Source organism: Gavialis gangeticus, unplaced genomic scaffold (assembly GCF_001723915.1).
Source record: "Gavialis gangeticus isolate Ggan-Ray unplaced genomic scaffold, GavGan_comp1, whole genome shotgun sequence".
NCBI classification, from domain to species: domain Eukaryota; kingdom Metazoa; phylum Chordata; order Crocodylia; family Gavialidae; genus Gavialis; species Gavialis gangeticus.
The window spans coordinates 978,999-1,005,438 of record NW_017729003.1 but is presented as its reverse complement, the minus strand read 5'-3'; the positions used below and the strand labels follow the sequence as shown (position 1 = coordinate 1,005,438).

Below are 26,440 nucleotides of genomic sequence, written 5' to 3'. Positions count from 1 at the left end.
GCTAGAGGGAGTATATAAAGGGGGTACAGGAATGAACCTTCCACAACATCTTAAAGACTCACAAATGAAGGGATATTAAAATAATGGGGTCACAGTTAAGAAACATAGTAACAATGACTTAACCATACAAATGTGGAGGCTGTCAACCCAAACTGGGTTTGAAAAAATTGTTATAAAAATTGACAATGAATTATTAAATGTTTTTTCTCAATTGTAACGGCTGCTCCATCTCCTGTGTAATCAAGGCCAGTGCTAAAAGTCAGATGTTATTAGTACATACACCAGTCAACATTTTACACATATTTTATTAGTTTTTCAATCATATACCTGCTGTGAATACATCATATGCTGCCTTGCAAGCTTTTTCTCATTAAATATAAAATATTTTGTAATGGTGCACGGGAAATTTCAATTTGAGATTCTACAGGTTAGTGTTTTATTTTAAAGATTATGATGCATATATTCAATCAAACATCTGTCAGCCATTCCCCCACTTTCACTTTCCACATTCTATTACAATGAGTTTTGCAGTTTTGCACACTTTTTTTAATGTCGTTAACTGTTAGGGAATTTTACTTGAATATTTAGTACCTACAATGTTTAAAAAAAAAAAAAAAGACATTACACATGGTATAAAGGAAGCCAGTGTTGCAATAAATTCTCAACACTGGACAGATATAAGGATGTGTACTTTTTTTAAAAAATAAAATTTGTCCCAAATATTCTATCTCATGTTGTTTGCTATTAAAAGAATTAGATTTCTAAACTGGCAATGTTGTATCATTTGTTTGAAGAGAGCGAGAGAGAGAGAGAGAGAGAAAGAGCGAGCGAGAGAGCGCCAGTATTAGGGACCGAGCTTCATGTTTGAATATTGTAATTGATGTGCCCAGACTGCAGGTGACTTACAGAGTACAACTACTGTTGTATACAAATGTGAAGTAACTGTTAAAATTCTGGTTAGTATAAAATTCTCCATGACCTTGAAGCATTCTGAATAGCGAATCCAAAAGTTACATTTCTTCTTCCCACTTTAATTACCCTATTGATGCAAACTTTGTTCTCACCTAGTTAGCAGCTATCTGAATTCTGTAGGGCCCCCGTACAACAGCATTAATCATGAATTGCAACGAGAAGAGGCAGGACTTCATATAAATAATATTGGTAAACAACGGTGTAACATGCTCTTTTTTTTTTTAATCTGTTGGTTAATATTGCTCATCACATTCATAATCTAAACATCTAACAAAGTTAATGAAATATTTTCTGACTTGTAGGTTTAATTAGATAAGATTTTAACATCATGAATGCTGGTCCAGTACTCATAATTTCCATGATGCAATTGACCAGCAGGAGATGGTTAACTTGAGACCTGACATTTAACTTTTTTTTCCTTTGATTCATATTTCACCTTGTCTGTTGTTTTTTTTTAACAGTTGAAAGTTGTGTTGGCTAATAAACAAAAATGTTCATGCTTTACAATACTTGGATATTGACACTGTCCTATGTCCCATTTTTTGGGCTCATAATATCAAATTTTAATTTGTATTATTCCAGTATGTAACGCTAAGGGCCAGATTGGAAATAAGACACAATGGGCTTTTGCACTGTTGTTATTCCTTTGGAATGTGAAGGTCTGAATGAGGGTTTTGATTTTGAATGTTTCAGTGTTTTTTGAGATGCCTTGCTTACATTTTATGGTGTAGTCATTGGAAATGGAAAAATGGCATTATACTTTATTTCATTTACCATCCCTATAGAACTTGACAAGAATTACTATGACTGAAAGGTTTTTTAGTCCTTATTCAAAACTTTATTTATGACAGTATTCATTCTTAGCTTGAGATGCATTCTATAGGTAATCTCTTTGAGTTTCTGGACTGTATGCTTAAATTCTTGGACGTGCAGCAGCTTACATGTCTAAATTACTTGAAAGCATCACTTTTCTAAGAGCTTACTCTTAGGCCCTGTACCATCCCTAAATCATCTGTAGCCCCACTTGAAATATTTTTGCCACAGTTACTAAAGGGCAGTTCTATAAATACCATCACAATACTTTGGTGTGGCACAAGTTGTAAACTGAGGTGGAGTTTACATTCAACATCAAATGTTTCAGCTTTAAAAAAAATAGGGTGCCAGTGTGCAAGTTCCATGTTTAGTTATAGCAAATTTGTGCAATATGTTAACGATGCCTGTGGTTGCCACAAAGTGCCTCGTTTACCTTTAAATACTGTTAAAAAGTGTTATGCATGCAGATGGAAGGGGTGGAACTGTGCACTAAAAGGGGCTTTAACTGCAATGTTTGGCAGAGCTGCCTCTTACTCTGCCAGTTCAGATTTTCAGTCTGTTTTCATATGGAGTGCATATATACACATATATACACTCTCTCTATATATACACTCTATATACTAAAAAAATCAGTCTGTTAAGCAGCCTTACTCTGATTCAGCCTCTTCAAATACTATTGTGCTGTGCAACAGTGGCTCTGTGTGTAATGCTATGCACTGAGGATACACAAAAATCAAATATGACATGTACAGGTTAATGCCTCATACAAATCAGATGTCCGTTTGTTATTGTGTTTAACAACCCTTTATCTCTTAGTGTTAAAACTCCACTTAAAACTGATTAAAGTCTCATTCTTGTCATTGTGTGGGTGTTTTATTAAAGTTTTTAATATAAATTGCTCAGGTTGCATTTTACTTCTAAGTAATAGAGAGTAAATGTCATCACAAAAATAGCACTTCTCTAAAAGAAGTTCTTTGGCTTTAGAGAAAAAATATGAAACTGCATGTTAAAATGCCTTCTAATTTTTTAGATTTTTAAAAATTATTTTTAACAAACTAGGGTTGGGATCAGACATGTGACATGCATTTATTTTGAATATTACAGTATCAACTTCAGTTTTTCAGTTTGATGCCCCTCATGAATTGCAACACACATCTTTTGATGTTGTGGTTTTCACATCAGCATTTTATCACAAGATACATTGGGCTCCTATAAACGTGCAGGGAGCCTGCTCAGATGTGCTAGAAATTCAGAGCTTTGGAGCAGACCCAAATAATAGAGTCTGGGGAAGCATGGAAATAGCTGTGCTCTGGTAGCCTTTTGCGTCACACATCAGCATCCCCGCATGTCGCTGTGCTGGATAAATGGTGGTGGGACACTGAAATAAAACACATCATGAGCTTTAGTTTAAAGTGCCTGCCGCCATTTTTTCAGTGCAGGGGCACATGGGGATGATGACACATGATGTGCGTGAGTTTTTAATTAGCATGGCTGACTAATTAAAATGTTGGATGCAGTGTCCCAGAGCACGTGTAAAAATGCCCGTTTATTTTAAATAACCTTTAAGCTTTTTATACAAGAAAACAGACTTTCTCAGGAAAATACCATTTTAATCAGTTGGGGGACATACAATTATTAATTTAAATTCCAGTCGTTTTAGGTTCTTCAGGATGTCTTTTTCTAGTGGACTAATATATTTTTTGTATTAAAAAACTTAGAAAATGTATTGCTCACTGGTCTGTCTGAAACAGTCATGTTTCAAAATAGATTTTTTGTATTTGCTTGAAGAAATACTGTATTCTGTTCATTTTCAGCTTGTCTGAAGGATATCTTCAACAAGGTTGCTGCAGACAGGTTAGCTCTGGAAAAAGGTGGAAAAGAAAATATTTTTATATTCAGCGTGTGGTGATGTCTTACCAAGGCTCTAAACTATGAAAATTGCACAACTTCTTTCTTTTTTAAAATATGTTCTACTACTGAACCCTTACTGCCCATTTTTAATTTTAAAGTGTTAACATATGCATGTGGTTGAGATGTCTTCAAGAATTGATTAGATTACTGCTTTGGAGATCATTTGGAGAAAAATGGTGTTCTCGGTGCTATAGCAATTCACTATTTCTATATGGTAATAGAAATGACAAATGGAATCCTTGACTACTTCAGTGTTGCAGAATTCTTACTGTGTGTTTATCTATTCTAAGGTTTCCACAACCAAACTTGATTAAATATCTGTTATTGTCAGGGAAATAGTCTCCTGTAGAGAGTTCCACATGCTCCTTATTTTCAATTTTTTTTCTTTAAGCAAAAGTTAAATAATATAATTGTGCTAAGGCTGTTTTCATGTGAAACAAGAATAAATGGAAGTGTTTAGAAGTCAAGGTGTACTAAGTTCAGAGAGGAGCATCTAAAAGAGATTTAGAACATTTAATTTAAAGAGGGTCTGTTGCTGGCCAGGACAGATATATTTCTGAATTAGTTTTATATGTATTTCTGACTCTGAATAGAGTCAAAGATGCAGCTTTCTGTTCAGCATAAAACAGTATGAAAAGATACCACTTGTGAAACCTTAAGTACACTGCACATTTGAGAGACTTCCTCTGATACTGCTTCCATTCATTAATTTAATGTCTTTGTAAATTATCATTTACATTTCACAGAAAACACATTTAGAAGCCATTAACATTTACCTTGTGCTATAGTCCCTCCCTTTTCTTTTCCTAGTTTTCTTTATTAGGAAAAATGATAAAAGAGCATTTGGCTTCAAATGTGTGACAGTGCTTTCAGGATTGGAGTTCCTTCATTTTTACCTGGAATAATTGTTTTTGTTTAGAAGTGACCCAAGCACTTTTGAGATTTAATTAATCATTTTTTATTATATAGAGATGGGCTAGGGGAAGCCTAGGCAGACGCAGTGCAAACTTCTCAGTGTGCCTTAACTGTGAGTCTCCATGCTGCAATGTGAAAGCATTATCCTGGTAATATGCTTATGTAGGCATGCATTGCCAACTTACAGCCAAATGTAATAATTGCTTCTTTTAATATAAATTATAACTCAAATAAGTAGTCATGGGATCACTTCTGAATTGTGATCACAACTAACGATTAAAATCCTGCTAAAATAGGTGGAATAGTTGATGTTTAAATGAGACTTAAAAAAAAAAAAGTGATGTCTTGGTTTATAAACTAACTGTATATGCCAATAAAGGAATCCCTCATTGTGTCCTGGTCATGTTGCTTTAAAGAAGTTGAGATGATCCTATGTATTTTAAGAGAATGTGTGTATATATAGTTGCATATTGTATCTAGTAAAATCATGGTGGGTATTAGGTGGTAGCCAGCAGTGGAAAACTATTCAGGGTCCCACCTATGAGCAAACGGAGTAGAGGGAGTTTTAAAAGGTGCTATGCAGCTAAGGTAGAAAGTACATTTGTTTGTCTGTTTTTCGCTTTTGCCTTTTTTTCTCTTAGTTCACTCATTGTGTGTACATTTATGCTGTGTTGAATTTGTGAGCATCTAACCTACTACCCTGTATATTTTTTTCTTTCAACCTTCTATGCCAGTCAGCCAGTGGGTAAATCTTACTTTCTAGTGTGCGAGAAAGAAACAGTTTTCAGTAGTTTTACCACCTATATGTTAGGTATTTTATAGCCATAAAAGGAGATATGTTCCCAGCCCACTGAAGCTGTCTACTTACTTTACACAAGAATTGAAGTTATTTGGAAAATAAGTATTATTCCAATATTGTATTTCATTGCCTTTTTGTTGTCGTATGCATATATTGTATATAGATGTGAACATTGAAGAGAACAAAGAAAGAATACCAAAGCAAAAATATAATATCCAAGCCTTTTGTGGATTTTAACTTGAAATTAAAATTGCATTTATAAAACTTTAAAATAATTACAAAGCTTTCATTTACAGACAGCTCATTTGAAAAATAATTAAGGAGCTCAGCACTGGGAACATGCTCCCTGATACAAATATAGCCAAAGTAAAATTGCCAGTATTGGCTTTTAGCTTTCTTCTCTATGCAGGTTCCAGAGTGTTGCTTAAGTTCAAAAATTAGAATTACTGTTCTGTGATGTTTGAAAAGAGTTTTGTTAACCTGTTTTTGCCCTTTATTTCCTTTTATTTCATAAATGTACCCCCTCCTCCTTATTCCACCCTTCATTAGTAATCCTTATTTATATAATAGAAACATCTGTATAAAGCAGACAAGGAAAGAGTGGTTTTTCTTATAAGCAATGTGTATTGCTTGAAATGAGAATTACTATTTTTTGTGCTTCTTGGTTCTTCCTTTTTTTTTCCTGTTGTGTTGTTTGCTCTGCCTTTGCATGGCTATTATTGGTCTCTGGTGAGTTCTTTTTCACTGCCGAACAAAGTTTTCTTTTTTTTTTTTACTTTCATGGAGAATTCTAGATTTTAATCTGAAAGCAGTATTTAAACATAACTCCTTTACACTCTTTGGTTTGACAGCATTTTTTTTCTTTGAGAGATGACCAAGAAAATGCTAGAACTATGTGAATTAATGAAATACATGTGTTACTCCTGCCTGATTTAATTCTTGATGCATGTGAAACAAGCTGGTGCATGTAAACTTCCAACGTAATAAGAAATGATGTGCCTATGTACTGAGATGTTTGCTAACTTTTGAGTATTTGGCTCTTAACACAGTTTGCTCAATTTTTCAGCAATTCAGTTTTCTGCATGGATTGCGCTAGTTGTCCTATGTGTGCTGTCCATCCACATCTTTTAAGTAGATGTGCGTGTACCTCAAGCACTCAAACTCTGATTTTTTTTCTTTAACTGCATGCTTGCCTTCACTTCTTTTGTTGTTTTACATTAAGGAGCCTAAAAGGAAGTTCACTTTCCCTGTTTCTCAGTTCTTCTCAGAGGTCATGGTTCAAAATGGAGCTTCTGTAGTCTCATTCAGACTGCAGCTTGTCCAGAGCTGCTTTTAGAACCTGGCTTTGTTTTCATTCCTTCACTTTTTTCCTTTGTTTCAACTCTCCTAGGGAGTTAATTCTTGCTTCATGTTTTTTTTTCCATGGCATTTCTTAGGTTCCAAGATCCATGTTTCCCTTGGTTGTGCTCAGATACCTCCTTCAACTGTTGATCTGGTTTCCCGTAAGCCACATTCAAGTTCCCCTAAGAACATCGAAGTTATGTTCTTCCTGTGATGGTATTATTCCTGCCCCCTGACAGGTATGATGATGTGGGGGAGGGGAGGGGAGGGACGACTTTGCACTACTTGTAAATCGGGCCAAGAAGAAGCAGGAAGCCAGGCTGTAGTATCTGGGTATTCACAAAACCTGCAAGAGTACAAATCAGCTATTGAGGGGGCCGTCCTCAGGTTTTCCTCACGTTAGTGCAGATTTAGCTGCTTGTTCCAGAAGGAGACCCCTGTTTCAAAGTTCTCCATGGAAATCCTTTGTGATGAATCAGACACAACATTTTGGTGCCAAAACTCCAGAACCTGTTTCCGGGAAGCCCATGTCTTCAGTGCCTAGAAAACTTGGATAACTGAGGCATTTTTGGCTTCCCCAACACTTACGCAGAATAGATCCAACAGTCTAGCATTAGCTTCTGCACATGCATCAACTGTTACACTCAGACATGGTGTGCCTCAGTGGACATTTGCTTTTACTGTCAATGCCATTTTGGTTCACAGTTTTTGAACGAACTAATGATCCTGCTGGAAATGAAGTCTGTTACTTTCTCTGTCTTCACAGAGCACTGGACCAATTTGTCTCCTGGTTTCCACATCACTGGTTCTAGTAGCCTTTTTCTGTCTTTCAACTGTGTCAGTTTTGGCTTTGGGTTCTAGCAACAAATCGTACCAGCTAGGATCTCCATTCATCTGCTTTAACATTGCAAGCCCTCTCTTCTCTGCTCAGCCTTTGGGTCTCCCTAAACAATAAGATTAACCTGATCTCATCTCCAGGATGAAGGGTTTGCTTGACCTTCATCCACAAAGTGGCTCCTTTCCTGATAAGGCAGTAGGCTTTCCACAGACAGACTATGTCCCAAGATTTCCCAGATTACATGAAGTGTGTCACCAAAACCTTGGAAATTCCTACTGAGGTCAAAGAACCAACCCACATAGGTTCAGCAATCTGCAGCCAATACAGCATCCTTCTACATCAACAAGCCTATAACAAACCATACAAGAATTATATGGTAGATATTTGCCACTTGTGCTCCAATTGCAGGGAGGAGTGACAAATGGAAATCAGGTCCCTTTTTTAGATGCAGTGTTCTATACACTCTCCCTGTCACCTGCATATGTTTCCATGGCCAGCAAAAAGGCAAGCAGCCCAAAAGTAAGAAGCTGAAAAGAGTAGATTTGCTAGGAAGAAAATTATTCGTGCTATCTTGTAGTTTTGAGTTACTAAATACCAGGCTTTGGCCCAGTATGATTTTTATTTAAGAGCTTGAGCCTGAAACAAATTACTGATAGGCTGTTGTTATACTCAAAAGAAGCATTCAGTGCCTGCTTTTGGAAGGGATAGTTCATGGCCAAATTTCACATCAGGCTGATTTGGATATAACAAATACTTTTCTTAGCTGCACATACTGCTTCATGCTCTAAGGCCACAGCAATATTCATCCTGGTTTCCAGACTTCAAGCTTCCTAAAGTACTTGTATAGGACCTCCTTTGAAAGGGCAGAACTTAACAGCTGTAACATGGATGAGACTTTGTATGCCCTCCAAGATCTCTTCTTGCTCTCTGATTCTACACATCTCCCCGGAAAAGGGAACAAAAATACCAAGTGTATTTTTGCCACAAGACAAGCACAGGCACTGTCTTCTGCTCCTACTTCTGTACTATCCTTGACTGGGACTTCCAATGAAATGCTAGCACTTTCATCTTCATCCTCCACATGAATCATGTAGGTGCAGGTAGTCATATCAGACCACATTTCAGTTGCATGCACCTGCCTGTATGGAGTTTAACTTTTGATGGTCTGCTCTTTCCTTGCATAGTATAAGGACCTAGCCAACAAGGTCCTGCACAAGGATCCCATTTCTTTCCTCCTAACCATTATCATTGACTGTCACTCATGACAGATGCCTCGGTGGTGGGATTGACGGCTATAAAATGATATTTAGAGATTTGCTTTTTGGAATTGGCTGATGAGTAGATGTGCATTAGAATAATGGTCCAGGGGAATGGCAAGTGTTAATTGGCTTCTAAAAGCCTGTTTGTGACAAAGTTTCCTTCAAGGCCCGCTGTGTCTGAAGCCAGCAGACAAACAGGCTGGGAAATTGAAGACATGCAATACACTGTTCCCTGAAAATCCATAACAAAAGATAGGCTTTCCCTGTTGGCTCTCTCTTGGTAACCACCTGCAGATCCCCCTAGGATTTCTGGTTTTGGCTGACAGGCCAAATTAGGAGGTTGGGGTATGCCCAAATGAAGACACCAGTAAATGACCAAATTGAAATGTGTGCATGACACAGAATGTGGACGGTATGACGACCACAGGGAAAACAATCAATGGTACCCAGAAATGAAGACTCATTGGAGGAGAGAGAAAATACAAAAGGTGGATTTCAGAACAGCCAAGGATCCCCAAGGGGGACCCTGAGACCACCATGGACAGAAGGTGCACCACCAACCTGTCTCACCCACCCTATTGGAGGATGGGGGGGTGCCCCCCCCTCAATCTCCAGGCTTATGACATCTGACATGCAAGAAAGAACCACAGGGTGAAGCTTACATACTGGCCCAGACATACCTTTCTTCTGTGGATGCTGGAACTGGTAGGTATAGAATTGGGGGGAGGGTTATTTTGTTTGCTTTGCCTGCATTGCTCTTATCTGCTATTGCTGTGGATCAATAACATTTTCTTGCCCACGCACCTCTTGGACATCTAGAGTACCTGAGTGAATTCCCCCCTCTGCTCCCTGTAGGCAAGACTGGCTGTGGGGGGAGAGGGGAGGGTGCTCCCCTGACTAAGGTGACACCAATCGCCCATGTACTCTGCTCTACAGATCATTTTCTCCCAGACTGGGGATATCCACAGGTTGACCTGTTTGAACATCAAAAAGATCTGGTCCTTTTTACTCCATGGAGAGGGCCTCACCTGGGCACATTTCCTCAAAAGAATAGGCTCCAGTATTTTCCTCATTTCATGGTCAAGGAATCTCTCGTCTTTTCTGGAAGCTTATCTCTTAAGTTCACAAGCGTAGCGTAAAGCATGGTGAGAATTGTGTGGCTGATCCTACTGACCACATTCTGCCCAAGGCAGTTATGGTTACTGGACCCTCTTCCAGGAGTGCTTACAAACATGTAAACTGTCCCCATGTTTCTGACCTGATTTCATAAAATGGAGGGAAGATGTGCTCTGTACAGACATTTGCTTCCTCTGTCTTTTATCAGTAGTTTTGCTCATTTTCTCAGAGATGTTATCCAGAGCAGGAAACGCTGAACTGGATGGATTTTCATGATGAACCAGACTAGGAATTTTGCTTGATAGCTACAAAAGTGTCTTGCAACGTATGCAGTGTACACATGTGAGGCTGCACATAAGTTAATATTGATAATAAATTGGAATACGTGTGCAAGTTGGGGTATTGTAAGAAGATAACTACATGAACTACTATCTGTCCATTTTCAATTTCAGCCCTTAGTGCTTTTGCTTTGTATATAATATTTTCTTACCTCTTTGGCCATGGCCAAGACCCAGTTTATTAAAAGACACATTTAAAATACTGAGGTTTGAAGTGTTAGACAGTTAATGCAGTGGAGGGAGTTGTACTCAAAAGCTGATTTGAATTCATTGAGAACATTGGTTTTAGGGTTTACAACAAAGAAAGTGGTGTGCACCAGTTGGATTTGGGAAGGAAAAGAAGAGTCTGTAAACAAAAATGATGTGGTTGTCTGTTAGTAATTGCAAATTGATGTCATTCTGAACAGGAGCTGTGGAATTTGAGTTGTTACTGAGGGTCAGCCAGGCATCCATTCAGGTGCCATTAGACCTCCTAGAGACTTAGTTTTTGACTAGTTTATCATGGTACAAAAGAGCTAATATCTTAAACAGTCAGGTGTATAGTGAGAATAAAGGAGTTCACTCCTTAAGGGTAGTGGTTAGCGCTGTCAGACTTAGTGCTAATAATGTTTGCAGTGTCCTGGGTACACCATGAATTGGCATTAGAGTCTAATCTGGGTAACTTAATGGTGTAATGGAATATTTATATTGAATAGTGGATTGTAAGAATGATGGCCTTGATCAGGGTTAATAAGATGCTGTTAAAGATAAATTGAGAAAATACTTTGGTGGTTCAGGATCTGTAGTGGCATAAATGTCAAAGGTTTGGCTATGTGAGTTGCTGTGTGTGGCAGGAGGACTTGTCCAGTCGAACAGAATGGACTTGCCTAGAATGTTAACTGGTAGTCCTAGTCCTACTCACTACAAAGGAATTAAAGTGGAAAAAGGAAACTTCCTTTCATGGTGAGGAGCTTATTACGTTTTGCCTGGTGATGTAGAGTCCAACTTTTTTCAGAACTGGAGTAGCTTAGTTACAGGAAGAGGAACCTAATGTTTTATAGCTGTCAGTGGTGGCATTTGAATACATACCAAGATATTGGGTATTGTTTAGGGAGCTATAAATATGCTAAACTATGCCTGTTTATCCCTTCCTTCAGGACCATATAAATGTGGTCACAGGAGGTGGTGACTGGATATGAGGGCACAATCTTGTGCATATCTGCTCCAGCCAGGTAGCATATTTCCCTCAGAAGCTGATAACTGGAACTCAGTGAGACAATCCTTCATCCTCCTTCACCCCCCACAAAAAAACAACACCCCCCCCCCCAAACTCAGGAATGGACAATTTTTATGAATGCTTTCATCAAGCTGTCTGAATTTGAAAACAAAATACCTACTGGAAGCTGATAAATCTGCTGGCAATGATCCATTCCTCTAATTTTTATTTTCTCTCCTCCATGGGATGTCAGGTTAGCAGGAGTCAACTTCATAAGGATCTGCAGTAAAATAAACTGAAGGTGATCTTACCGGGAGGTTGAGATACAGGAAAGAAACAGGTGAATGAAGCAAACTGCATAGGGGGGAAGAGTCAGTCACTTGTGAAATATAGATCTCCAAATGTCAGCTGACCATAAGTCTTGTGTGGAAATGTCATCCAGTCTAGGAAGATGTTATGAAAGTAGTCCAGTAATACCTTCTCTGATATGGAAGTGGACACTAGGCATGATTTCTGGTCAGAGATTATCGGATGATATAGAAGCTGCCAAAATCTGAGAAGACCTCTTTATTAAGGTAAGGACAAGATGTGGGTAAAAATTTGGGGTGAAAAGTTTTTGCCAAAACACAGGTGACCAAAACAATTGAGCAAATTTATATCTTGCACATTAATTTTTTTTGGAAAATGGGAGGGGGAAAATCAAAGTAGGTGCTATTTTTCATTTTTAAAAGATTTTTCATTTAAAACTGAGATTACCAGAAGTATACATGGTTTTGGGGGAAGGGGAAGAATCCCTCCCTCCCCCAAATTTTGTTTTACTACTTTAATTGTGGGGGGGGGAGGGCTGTTTGTTTCGCTTGTTGGGGAGGTTGTTGCTGAATTTTCTAGTTTGAGTAAACAATTTTTTAAATTAACTTGGTCTGCAAATGGAAAACTGAGTTACTTGGAAACCGTCACATTGTCTTAAGGAAGCAATGTTTGGGGGGCATTCTTGTCATGAAAGAGTATAGATGTGGTATAACAGATGGATAATGGGACAGCTCAGTGCAGAGATGTGAATGCAGATGGTTGTCCACATGGGTCTTTTGTGGCAAGTGTGATTGTGAGGCATGTGGGTGTCTGGAAAGAGCTGTTGTTCCCCCCCTCCCCCCTCCCATGCAGATTCTGAAGATGATGATTTAGTCGAGAGAACTAAAAGGAGGTGCATTAAATTGTAGAGGTGACTGGGTTATCACGAGTGCTGTAACAGAACAGTATAGCTGCATAATACTTGGGGAGAGGCTGTATAAGAAACCAAATAAGGGGCTTGAACTACGTTTGGAATTTAATCTGGCAGCCAAGTACTTCTGCCAGCATTTCACAGATGTCAACCCCAAAAGCAGCAGCGGTAAGCATATGTAAGAGTCAACAGGTCTGCTGGAATTCTCTAGCATTTTCATTCATATTTTCTGGTTTTCATGTTTTGCCTATTTTAAAAGTGAGATTTGTAGGTAATTTGTGAAGTAAATAAGTCTGTTTTTTTCACTCTGACCACCAGGTCTCATATTGAAATACTTTCCCTGCCTCCCATTTACATTGGCCAAGAGTGGCGGTTGGATAGAATGGCAGGAGGATCACCTTCCCTTGAGGTCTGTCTGAAGATGAAGGCTTATGGAGTTTTTTCATCTTCCACACGTGTGTGGGGCCAGAAGCCTTGATATATATGTTGACTTGTGCAGCCATTTAATGGATGGCAATGGAAGTGAGTGGAATCCTGTGTCCTCTGCCCTTATGCTGCTGTTCAGGGCCCTCCTACGCTTGCAGCCATTTCACTTGATGTTATTAATATCCTTGTACTTGGATGATTCTAGTCTTGCCCACGGTATCTTTTCAGCCCTTTCCTGTAGCATTCTGTTATTGCTAGCAACAGTGGATGGCAAATTATTTTTCCATCCTCTGAAATTTTGAAGACTTGAGAAATATTCCCAAACCATGACGGAGCAGACCAAAAATCTCTTTAGAGATTTTTTTTGCGAAAAATGAGATGCATGCAAGAATAGCTAAAGCCCAGTGATCAGGACACTTACCTCAGTTCTGCAAGACTCAAGTTCCGATCTTTAGACTGAATCAGCCAGAATAGCAATTTGAACTTGAATTTCATAGAATCATAGAAAATTAGGGTTGGAAGGGACCTCAGGAGGTCATCCAGTCCAACCTCCTACTCAAAGCAGGACCAGCCCCAACTACATTAATCCCAGCCAAGGCTTTGTCTAGCCAGGTCTTAAAAACCTCCAAGGATGGAGATTCTACCACCTGTCTGGGTAACCTGTTCCAGTGTTTTATTACCCTCCGAGTGGGAGGGTTTTCCCTAACATCTAACCTAAACTTCTCTTGCTGCAACTTGAGACAGTTGTTTCTTGTTCTGTCATCTGTCACCACTGAGAACAGTCCAGCTCCATCCTCTTTTGAACCCCCCTTCAGGTAGTTGAAGGCTGCTATTAAATCCCTTCTCAGTCTTCTCTTCTCCAAACTAAATAACCCCAGTTCCCTCAGCCTCTCCTCAGAAGTAATGTACCCCAGCCCTCTAACCACTTTCATTGCTCTCTGCTGGATTCTCTCTAACTTGTCCATATCCTTTCTGTAACGGGAGACCCCAAAATGGGCACAGTACTCCAGGTGTTGCATCACCAGTGCTAACAGAGGGGAATGATCTGGTGGCAACACTCCTACCTGTGCAGCCCAGTATGTCATTAGCTTTTTTCACAACAAAGATACACTGTTGGCTCATTCAGTTTGTCCACTGTAACCCTCAGGTCCTTTTGTTCACAGCTGTTGCTTAGCCAGTCAGTCCCCAACATGTACTGGTGCATGGGATTGTTCCTTCCTAAGTGCAGGACTTTGCACTTGTCGTTATTGAACCTTATTAGGTTTCTTTTGACCCAATCCTCCAATTTGTCAAGGTGTCTCTGAATCCTAGCCCTGCCCTCCTTCATATCTACTACTTTCCCCCTGCCCAGCTTGGTGTCATCTGTAAACTTGTTGAGGGTGCACTCCTTCTCACCTTCCAGGTCATATTGATGAAGATATTGAACAAAACTGGCCCCCGGACTGGCTCCTGGGGCACTCCACTTCAGAGTGGCTACCAACTAGATATCAAGCCATTGACTCTTACCCTCAGAACATGGTGATCCAGCCAGTTCAATATCTTACATCCTGTCTGTTCATCCAACCTGTACTTCGTTAGCTTGCTTCCAAGAGTATTATGGGAGACCACATCAAAAACCTTTCTAAAGTCAAGGTATATCACTTCCACTGATCTCCCCACATCCACAGAGCCATTCCTCTTGTCATAGAAGACAATCATATTGGTCAGATGTAACATCTTTGTCTCCTTGATTCTAAAAACTGAATATTGGCTATTCTTCCTCCTCTTTTCAGTTTTCTCCTTTAATTTATCCTTTCCTGGAACTAAGAACTTTCATGCAAAAGTTTCATCCCAACTGGAATGTTCCCAGAAAGTTTTCATTTTGACAAATAGATGATGCCCAATGTCAATGTTGTAGAATTTTCTGGTCAACTCAACTTCCTCCTGATTGGGTTTCCTAGGTTTTGCTGTAGAATGTCACCAGGCCAGCTTGCAGAGGGTGAAGAGGGATTTTTAAAACTAATTTAGCTAGTTGCTTATAACTGAAAGAAAATGGGAATTAAGCTCCTTATTGTCTTCCATTTTTGAAAATGGGGCCTAAGGACCTTGGCAGTGTTTGAAACTTCTGCTTCTTGTAAGGTCACACCCCTTGCACACCTCTTAAAGCATTTTTAATTAAATTAGTGAAGCTTTTTAAACTTGATCCTTTCAAAACTAGTTTGCACTGGATTCATATGGATCGCACTCCAACCAGCTAATTCCTCCAAGTTATGACGTTGGCTAGTAATAGAATATATATTGGGGTCCCTAGAAGTTTTTTTGAGGAAACTTAAAAAAACAAAACAACAAAAATAAAACCACTCTTCCTATATACAAAATGTACTTTTTCTGATTCTTGTATAACTTAGTAGTATGATGGCAATAATTTATTGTGTTATTGCCATTTGAAGTACTTCCTTGTTTAAAATCCATATTTTTGTAAAGATATTAAGAAGTGCTAATTGTTGCATACAGTGCCAGCAGAGTAAGACTTGTGTTCTCAACTTCGTGCATCAGATTGATTGATTGATTGATTGATTGATTAATTGACTTTAGGGGAACTGCTTTCAGAATAATTCCTCAGGAGAAGACCAGCATTTTTCCTGGTGGCAAAAAAGGCAGTGTGATGTTTTTTCATTGTTCTCCAGGTGGCAATTAATATGTCTTAGAATTCTGACGGCAAATGAAAATGGAATTCAGGAGATTGAGCACTGCAACTACACCAGAGCAGGGTTGTGACTTTGTAGGCTGCATGAGTGTCCATTAGAAATATTTTGGAGCAACATCACTCCCTGAATTCCCATGGATGTTGCTTATTTCTCAGAATGGAAAATGTTCTATTTTTGGTCATGAATATTTTTTTCAGGGGAAAGGGCAGGGTGGAACTAAGCATGGCAAGAGTTCATGTATGTGTAGGGTTAAGTGTGTTGGGGATTGAGGGAGCCCTAGCAAATACATTTCAAACTGATACATGAGGAAGTTTTTAAATATTTCAGTTTTAAAGCTAAGAAAATGTGTTAATTAACTTGGATGATAATGGAGAAGCCGGCACACAGATTTTGGAGGCAGATTTGTCTATGGGAAAATGTATCTATGACCAGGAAAGATCAAAACAAATGGATAAATAAACACATAAGCATATGTCTTAAGACCAAAAAATATACTATAGATCAAAGGGGAATCTTCAGGAATGCAAAGAAGACTCTAGTAAGCAAAAAAACCCAACAAAATGACAAATCCCAGGAGTCATTTCAAGCTGACAGCCTGTTACAGCCAGTCTCTCTTAGTCAGGAATCTGATTTTTGGTGTTTATTTTAGCTGAAGCTGGCAATAATGCAGTAAATGTTATAGTGTCTGATCAAACCAATTTTAATTAAGTCCTGGAAAAAGGGACATATGCTGTAGAAACAATATTTTTGAGAGATGTATCATATATTATAAACTTTTTAAATAAGACATCTACATTTTACTACTAAGAAGAAAATCAAGACAGCCACTAAGGACAATTGTTTTAGTGTACATGTAGGTCAATTTTATGCAAACATTTTACTAAACGTATACTTTTCATCAGTTCATTTTAGAGCTTGGCTTGACCAGTGAATTTTTACTTTTGGAGTTTGATCCGTTTACATTTCCTTGTAAAGAGATTGTCTGAATAATATCAAGTCACCAAGAGGAAGGGTTAAAACAATAGCTAGGGAAGCTAGAACAGCTACCCTTTCCTTAAGCCTTTTTTTTTTTTTTTAATGAATTTCTGTTCCTGAAAATTGTTCCAAGTTGATTATTTTACTAAGCAGAGAAGTGCTGGGAAAACTCTCCTTCCCTGCCCCAATCCCCTTTCCCTAAATTCAGTTTAACTCTTCTTTTCCCTGATGTGGGGGACTACTGCCACAGGTAAGTAACTAAGGATGGGTCTGGGAGGATGTGGAATGGAGAGCTTACAACAGCTACAGTTGTTTATAATGAGAGTTATGAGGCACCCTAGGTCAAATCTTGGCTCCATTTAAGTCCCTACCAAAGCTCCCACTGTTTTCAATGGAAGTAGGCTTTTTCCCTTTATGTTCAGATGGCAATATTGACAGCCCTAACAGCAAGGGAAGCCAAAGACCCAAGCTATGAGTTAAGACTCCAGTGGAAAAGCTGCTAGGCTGATCCCGCTAAAGTGTGTGTCTGTGTACGCATGTGTACGCACGCATGCACAAATGTGCTGGGAGAGGTGACAGGTGGAGGCATTAAGATCCTATTCACCTCCAGCAGATTGTCTCATCCAAGGAAATGTCCTTGTTTTCAGGCCTGTCTTCCTCCATATTGAATAGCAGTGAGGTGCACTACTGTCCCTAAAGTTTTGGTTATGCCAGCAAAATATACAAGGTCAAACAGCCAATTTAAAAACAAAATTGGCCAAAAAACCCCTCCCAAGCCTTTGCAAACCCTTAATACAGAGAGCCTTAAGCTTATTTAACTGTGCCTAGTATTTTACAGATATCAACTTACTATCAGCAAGGATTAAACTAGCTTAAGTGTGCTTATGCAAAGGCTTGTAGTTTCATAGATTGTAAGGGGCTGGAAGGGAGCTTGCAGATCATCGGGTCCAGTCCCCCTACACTAGGCAGGAAAGACAACTGGGGTCGAGTGACCCCAGCAAGGAAACTGTCCAGTCTCCTCTTGAAGATTTCCAGGATAAGTGATTTCCAGGGTACTTAACTAGGTCCTTCCTTAGCTTTACTTATTAGTTTATATTGGTGCACTTCTTTGATATAGACTATGCCAAAGGGAGTCAGGAAATGCATTTATGAAATGTATTAAAGAAATTAACCTTGTATTTCTTAAACAAAAAATGCAAATTTGGGGATCCTAAACACTTTTAACAAAGTTTTAGATGAGCAACCTGGTAAATATATTCGTTAAGTGTCCTAAAAATGCTGTTTTAAAATCTTTCAGAAATACTTTGAAGTACTAGTAAAGCAGGAAGTTAATTAGAACTGCTTTGATAGCATTACAGCATGTTTTAACAGCTGGTTAAGAGCCAGTTTAAACAATAAGAGCTAATGTGGTTTGGGACATGCCTGTGAAAGTCTGAATTGTCCATACTGAAACATGCTACAGCGAGTTTGAGTTCATAATAGAGAAGCTTCTAAAAAGGAAGATGGCTAAATGTCATGTAACATTTAGAGTACTACACATCTGCCTGCAAGACCCTCTTCAACATTATAGGGTCATAACTACATGTTTATCTGCATCTATTCTAAAGTCTTATTTTTAGTCACTTTTTATCCCTGGACTAAAACTGGGAAATGTGCATACTTTTTTGGCAAAAGATTAAAGCCATAGCCAAAGGTGGATCCAGGAGGGACCTAGTAGTGTAGTTGCATTCTCCTTTGATTCCTGCTACGGCAAAGGGAGGAAGATCCCAGTTCCCCATTGGGGCAGAAGGGGCATGGGGTGGGGAAGCTGTGAGGAATCTGGCACAGCTGCCCTGGGTGCTCTCTGACTCCGATACCTGGGCCTGAGCCAGTGGAGGGTAGTAGTGGGGAGTCAGGGAGCCATTGAGACCATGAAATTGGCACCAGGTTCAGTTGCAAATTCCAGGTATGGGAGAAAAGGGTGGCAGCGGCAAATCAGTTTGCAGCCTTCCTAACCTCCCACTGCAGGATGGAGAAGGGACTGCTTCCTGTTCCTTCATTCACTGTACTTTTTCTTTGAGTTGCTCCTGTGTGCCCAAGGCTGGGGCTCTGCTCTGGCCCAAAGTGAGGTGTTTAGCCCCCTCTTCAGCAGGCTGTTCTCCAACTTCTGTCTGGCAGCGAAGGGCAGCGTAGGGTCACACCCCTCTTACCCCCCCTTTCAAAATGCTAGATCTGCCCATGGCTACAACACAATGTTTTCTTGTACTGAAGCTCTTTGTACTGGGCTTTCTGCCTGCTCTTGCTGGTGTTTGGTGTGTGTGTATTAAATGCGAGTACAACACTAAAGTTTCAATTGTGCAGAAGTGTAAAGCCACCCCTTGTGCATTACAATAAAGCTTTTCCTTCTAAGTTCACAATGCTGGGCAATGTGACAGTCTTTGTCGTATAACATAATGAAAAGGGACTGCACCTCTTCCTATAACTGATTGCTCATTGGTAGTATTTTGCATTATGGCATGCGTTGCTCTGGGAATCTTAACTAAATTTAAACAGTCAGCCATTATGGTCTTTTAACATGGTCTCTGTCTCTTGGGTTATGTTAGTAAGTACTAAACATGGATCAGAGGGACCAATTTAGACAGGGTCAAAATAAGGCAGGTTTATTTTTTTTCAAAACAAAAAATCTCATGTACTAGGATTACAAGTCATCTTCCAAACTAAAGGAAAACCCTACAGGCAAAATACTTCATCCATTCAGGGTTTTACATATCATGTTTAAACTATTGATGTGTTTCTCTATACACCATTTACACGAACTTCAACTTGGTTCGTGTCATATCTACTTTCTGGAGTGAGTAGTCAGCTGAGGAAAGACTGTCAAGAAGCAGTTCAGTTTGTATGTAGTTGTAGCACTTTGGGATACCAAGTGAAGAACAAAACTAGCAGGGGAATGAAGAAAACACTATAGAAGTATTTGGGCCTTTTTTAAAAATTATGTACAAATTTACAAATTATGTACTGTCAGTATCCTTCATCAGTACTCCACTTTTAGCTTTTTATTAGATCTAATATGTGCTTATATGTTTGGAAAAAAATTTAATTCCAGGCTTCATGACCATTTGTGGACGGAACCCCAAATTAGCAGGGATCTCATGAAGTCAGAGGAGCTATGCTAATTTACAACAGCAGAGGATGTGGCTTCTGGGCATTTGTAGCATCTCTTTAATAATATTTATTTTCAGGGGGGCTGTATAATTTCTGGAAGAAGGAAAATTACTGGATCTAGCAAATTAAGTGAGACATTGGTCCTGAATAGTTTATCTAAAAGCTGTCGTAACAAAATCAGAGACATGAGAAATGGAGTTGCAGCCTCTGTATTTTTTCTAGTTAAGTCCAGCTCTGATCATTGCACTCACAGCACACAATTCCATTTCTGCAGCAATCTGTTTTCTCCAGGAGGCTAAATCAGCCCCACTTCTGCAACCCTTGGCCCCAAGCCTGTCTGACTTTTGCAATGAGTTTAGCAACATCTGCTTTGCCCATTAAAGTGACTTTCCTCTTACTGGCCTCGAGCCTGCATGCTTGCTGCAATTGATTAACAGCAATTTCCTTCCCAAAGTGGAGAGTTCACTGAACTCCAAACTGGATTGTAGTCCATGAATTATCCTGGAACGTGTGTGTGTGTGTGTGTGTACAGACACATGTATATTATATATACACTAACTTTCTTCTCTCAAAATAATTTCAGTAACTTTTTTAGTCAACAGATGTCTTTCCTTCCATCTGCAGGGATGCAACAGATTTTGTCTCAATCTTTAAATCAAGCTCTGGTTTTGCCTTGAGTGGCACACAACTTTTTGATATTCTTATGCTTTTCTTTCTGACTTAACTTTAATAGTTAAATAGTCATACTAAATGACTTTGCAGTTTTAGTTTTCATTTTTTTTTAGGGGGGGGAGATTACCTCTAAGGTTTTTTCTGCACAGGGCATAGAAAATTCTTTTTAGAAACTTTGGAAGAAGTGATGAAAGACTTCTTTGGTTGTATTTTTTTTTAAATCTGTAAATAATGCACCTAATTTTAAATGAGGATGAAGCTGGGCAAGTACCATGGTATTAATTAAATTTTTCCAACAGGTGCTTGTGAACTAGCAAGTGGGATGATGCAGTACTAGAACTTGACTCTCTTGTGCAGCTAGCATCTCCCTAGTCTGCTCCCTACAGGTGCTGTTCTCAGGAAGAACAGATGGTTTGTTTTAAAGGAGTGAAAAATCATGAGTGTTTTTCATCATGTGATTTTTCTCAAAAGAATCAAAAGATCCCAATACAGACCAAGCTGCTGCAGCTATGACCCTGGCTCTTGCAGCTGTTAACATAATGTTAGGTGTGTGAAAATAACAGGAAGGTACTTGAACTGACCAGATCTCATAGTGAGGTACTGATTGCCTGGAATGGCTTGTGAAAGCATCTTCTGTATTTTGTATTCTATTAACTAGAAGCATCCTTTATTTTGGCTGACTTGGAAAATGTCACCTATATTACATCTTATAAGACTATTGTCCATATTCTAAAGAAGGCTATTAAAACTATTCCTGTAATATTGATGTTGGATAGATAGATCATGCATCTTCAGCCTCTTTAAACTTTCTTTTTGCATTCCCAAAGAAACTCAGATTTCTTATATTCTAAAGCATTTTATTGTCATGTATATTGGAAATTAGCAGGATATTTAGTATATCCCATGTGTTTTAAGACTTCCCCCCCACCCTCTATTCTCACCCCCTGTCCTAGAAAAGTGTGCCATGTAAGAATTAATTAAATGTCAGTCTCTTTCCCTCCCCCGTCAAACCTGCTGACTTTTCAAATAATACCAACACAGTTTAGGAGCAACTCAGAAACTTAAAGACTCATTTTTTGTTTGTGACAAGAAAAATGTTAGAGAGGAAACACTGGACAAACTTCCTAATGCCTTGCATTTGTGCTTTACAATCTATCAATCAAACACAATTTAACATTTCAGCCCCAAAATAAACAGCAGCAATAGAGCAATTAGCTTAGTCTACAGCGTAATGAAACAAGCCCACTCTGTTTTGATTTTGTTGCTGGTTCCCTCAGGAGCCTAGAATTTAGGATAAAAGCCAATTGCTTGATGAATTTGTGAGCTGTGAACAGGTGCAGTAAGAATAGTTTAAGGGGGTGTAGCTGTGGCTCATTCCTAAGTGGCTGCAGTCCTTGGGTGTCTGATCCACCCTTGCCATTTGAAACTCCTGAGAGGTTGTTTCTTTTCCTGTTCATGAGAAGGTAGAGCTGAGCCACAAGGCCCAAGGTAAGGTCAGTTGTGTGTGAGCTCATAAGCAGTGAATTAGATCATTTTGGAGGGAGCTTAGAGGCTTGAGAGAGGCTTTATTTTAGGTGCAGCTCTATGCCCTTCACTTGATAGCTGCTGTTGTACTACTGGCCATGTACTGTTTACTTTCCTGCCTATAAGTATCAAGTGTAAGTTAGTAGCTGTACTCCTAGAAAAGATTCAGTTGAAAGGACAAGTACCAACTCTGTAAAGAATCAGAAAAATGAAGGTGTTCTCAGATGGTTATATTCAGGAAGCATGACTCCCAAGACTCGCGAGGAATTCCTTGGACTCAGAGAAACTAAGGAGGAAATTTGCCAGCTTACAACTAATCAACAGATGTTGTATTCTCTACAGTTGGAGGCAAATGAGGATGGGTAGGTTGTGATCACTTGAGAAGCAGACCACTAACAATTGTATATGTTTTAGAAGCTCCCAATTGATAGTAAGTCTTTACTGGGGAGGAAATTTGAAAGATCTCTGAATCTGGATGAATGAAATATAGAGGTCTGGGAGATTCACAGGTAGTTGACTTTTTAACCCAACTTCTAAGAACATCTAAGCATGCTCCAAAGATCTTTAGTTGTCCAAGGAAGACAGATGATCTTTCTATACTAAGAAGAATGGAAAAAAAATTCTGCAGGGAACAGCAGAATAATGTGCTGACTTCCTACAACCAATACAGGACATATAGCTAACTCTAAGACTGGCTAGGTTTTGCAGCCAGTGATGTACCTGGGCACTTTGCCCTGGATGGCAGCAGTGGTTCATGGGTCAGCATTGGTGTCTGCTGCTGGTAGCAGCCAGGCTAAGTCAGCAATGCATCAGTTGTTATGTTTGATTCCTCCCTCCCGATCCCAGTTCAGCACCCAGGGCTGGTAGTCCCTTCTTAGCTATATTACTGTATGCAAGTTGATAAATGAGGATCTTCTGTTAATGAAGCTTATTAGCATTAAAGACATTGCTTTACAAGATATCCCTCTCAGATTATAGGTTGTGTTAGGGAACTTGGAAGAGTGCTAAAGGAGCATAATATCTAAATGTGTCTTAAAAGTTATTTCTCATTTTGCAAGTGATGGAAGAGGGAGATCTAGAACTATACCCCTGACTACATAAGAAATCTAAGACGCAGGGTTTTAGTCATCTGGGACATTGTTCAACATTCTGTGGGGGAGAAGATACTTTATGCTCTGAGTTTGGGAGAACCCTGTCTTCTAGGCAGCAGACTACTGGAGTTGTGGGTATTAAACTTCTCCAGAAGATGGGGAAGTGGCTAGCAGTGGGCATTGTTTGCCACAAAATCCAGGACATTATGGGCCTGGTTGACATGGCCAATGATGGTAGAGGTGCAAGGGAGGGCTGTGCAGCCCAACCCGTGATTGCCTGGCCTGCTACCACTTGCATGGTTTTGCCACAGCAGGCAACTCCCTGGTCTGCAGCCACTTCCCTCACTGTTGCCACTACTGCAAGATAACCCCTTTGCCCCAGACCACATATGTCCCTTCACCTGCTTTTTACCAAGTCTAAGAGTCTGGGTAAAAAACAACTGGAATCTCTTGTTTATGAGCAATCTACCTAGTATTACTGAAATCTGGTGGGTTGATTTCCAGGACTGGTATAGTAGAAACAATAGTTATAACCTAGTTAGGAAGGGCAGTGTAGGTAAAAAGGAGGGGAAGTAGACAGTGCTCTATGACAAAAGTGGCATTACTTTTTTCCAAGTTACTGAGAACTTGGGTATGATTTATGAATAATTGTCCTAAAATGTAAGTACAAGATGAGGTATTAGATGGTGTCTGCTACAGCCCTCAGAGGACTGCTTAGGGCCACTTCAGCTTTCTTAACATGTATGCCTACTACATGGGGCGGGGGTTAACAGTGACCTTGATTTGAGTGTTATCTGCTGAAGGTCTAGGGATGCAGTATCAAAATATCCTAAATATTACAGATCTGTTAAAGTGTTGTATCTACCCTAAGGGAAATTCTGCAGTAGGTTCCACTTTATTTGGCAAGTGGATGTCTGTCACAGAATAAAAATTTAGCAGGAGCTTTCATTTTAGAGATTGCGACTTACCATTGTGCACATACTGCATAAATACAGTCCTGTAATATGTACACTTGGAGCTTTCAAAGGCATATTACAAAACTGAAAACAAATGTTAACTCAATCAGTTGAGGGACTTTAAGCAGAAAAATGATGAATGATGATCAGTGATTGTTTAGCAACATTTTAGTAGATACCCAATCAAAAGAGAAGGTTGCCTTAGTTAGGAAACCAACCTGGGTTTGTGGGGAAGTGGTGACGACATCTATTAAAAAAGCAAACAAGCTGTATATAGAAAATGGAAGATGCTGATAGCAATGAACTTGGGTTAGGAGGTAGGCAGTGCTGATAATTGATGAGGGAATAAAAAGAATGTAATAAATCTGAGACCAGAAAGTCCAGGACAGTATTTAAAATAGGTAAAGACTAGAAGTATTAAAAACAATCTTTTCTATATTTTGGAAAAACTCAAATGATGTAGTCTTAACACAGGATTATGGAACATCTGCCACTCCAATGATAACTTAAGAGGATGGTAGGCAGAGCTTGGTAGATGCTTGTAAATCACTAAGCCCCAAGATTCTGCATTTGAGAGCTTTAGAAGACCTGGCTAGGGAGCTCTTGAAGCTGTTAGCTCTTGGAATACCAAGGAAGTTACAGAGAACCTGAAAGAAAACTAATATTTTATCAGTAATTAGCAAGTGTAAAAGGGGCAATCCTGTTACTATAACTATACGTTTGTCATCCTGATAACAATTCCTTGCAAAATGGTGAAGTTGCTGCAATAGGCCTCAACAAAGAATTAAAATATGGTAATATAATTACTGCTAGTCAGCAAGGGTTTATGGAGAATAGATGCTGGTGAACAGAATAAAAACTTAGCTAACTAACAACTCGTTAAGCATGAGTCATCCTTGAATGCATTTTTCCATCAGGGTCCTGTACCATTCTCTTGACCCCTCTTTTTCTCCATCTCTTTCTCTCTCTGGTGGTATAGAAGAAATATATAACATCAACACTAAAAGCCTGAAAATGACAAAGATTGTGCAAGTGAAGAATAAAGAAGGGATCTCTGTCTCTCTCCCCCCCTTTCTCTGGTGGTATAAAAGAACTCTATAACATCAACAGTGAAAGTCTGAAAATGACAAAGATTGTGTGAGTGAGGAATAAAGAATGGATACCAATGCAGAACAGTTTGGCTTACTTGAGTAAGTGGAACCCAAGCAGACTGTCCATTTTAATGAAGCCTAATGTAAGTTGTATGTCTAGCAATGAAGGAAAAGCAGGGAGGAATTGTGCATGGGGAACAGCAGTTGAAAAAGACTTGGGAAGAGGAAGTCTTAATGTAAATGTAAGCTCATAGTGTAATATTGTGGTCAATTCTGTATGGACACTTACATAGAGGGGAATCCTGAGAAGGAGTTGTGAGGTTATATTAACTCTTGTGTTTGGAATTGAGTTAATATCATCTTGAGATCTGTGTTCCAGGAGTGAGGACTTGTGGAATGTTATGTCCAGTTCTTGTGCCCACCCCTCTGAAGGATTGAAGTCACCAGAAAAATGTTGAAAAATGAAAGAGGCTTCAGCCAGGAACCATAAGAATAATTAAAGGACTGAAACGCATGCTTTGCAGGAAGTGTCTCTAAGGGGTCAATCTGTTTTAGCTTGAGATGTTGCCCTAAGAACCAGGTGGTATCTGGTTCTGCCAGACAGAGAGAGAGCAAGCAGCAGGACTGATTATTGCCTTAGTGTGCTTCAGTTTTCTCCAAATGAGAATCTATTTATTCCCCTGAGCTGGGGACCTCTTCATTTCCCCCACCCCAACCAGGGACCTATTCATTTTGCCCAACCCAGTTAACTCTTTAATATATCAGTTTTATTGAGCATTATAATGTATTAACTTAAAACAAGCATATAGATATAATCTTAGCAGTTTCAGTAATCTTAGCAAGATACAGTCTTAGCAAGTAAGTAATTGTATATTACCAGTCCTAATAATATATGACTCAGGAGCTGGCCAGGCTTCCAGAGAGGACAAGTTTCCTTGAAGGGAGCAGAGAAGTCTTCAGTTTTCAGGCATTGTTGGGGTGAGGGGAAAAGAAGGGGAAGAGGGTATGGGAAGGAAAAGTGGGGGAGAGAGAGGGGTAGGGAAAAGGTGGGTAATATTTATAGTCCTTTAGTCATGTAGCTACCAGTTAGGCTAATTTTCTGTTTTTCATCAACAACTTGGGGTATGTCTTCACTTTATCATTGTTTTTCTCTTTGTC

At 39.3% G+C, this 26,440-nt stretch overlaps 1 long non-coding RNA gene across 1 annotated transcript; it reads right to left on the bottom strand.

The window, feature by feature from the left end:
* Positions 1-439: 439 nt before the first annotated feature.
* On the bottom strand, positions 440-26,440 carry LOC109290928. Its single transcript, XR_002095715.1, has 3 exons — positions 26,160-26,440; positions 11,679-11,777; positions 440-3,646 (listed from the first exon to the last, which is right to left on the bottom strand). It is a non-coding gene; the product is annotated as an uncharacterized LOC109290928 (long non-coding RNA).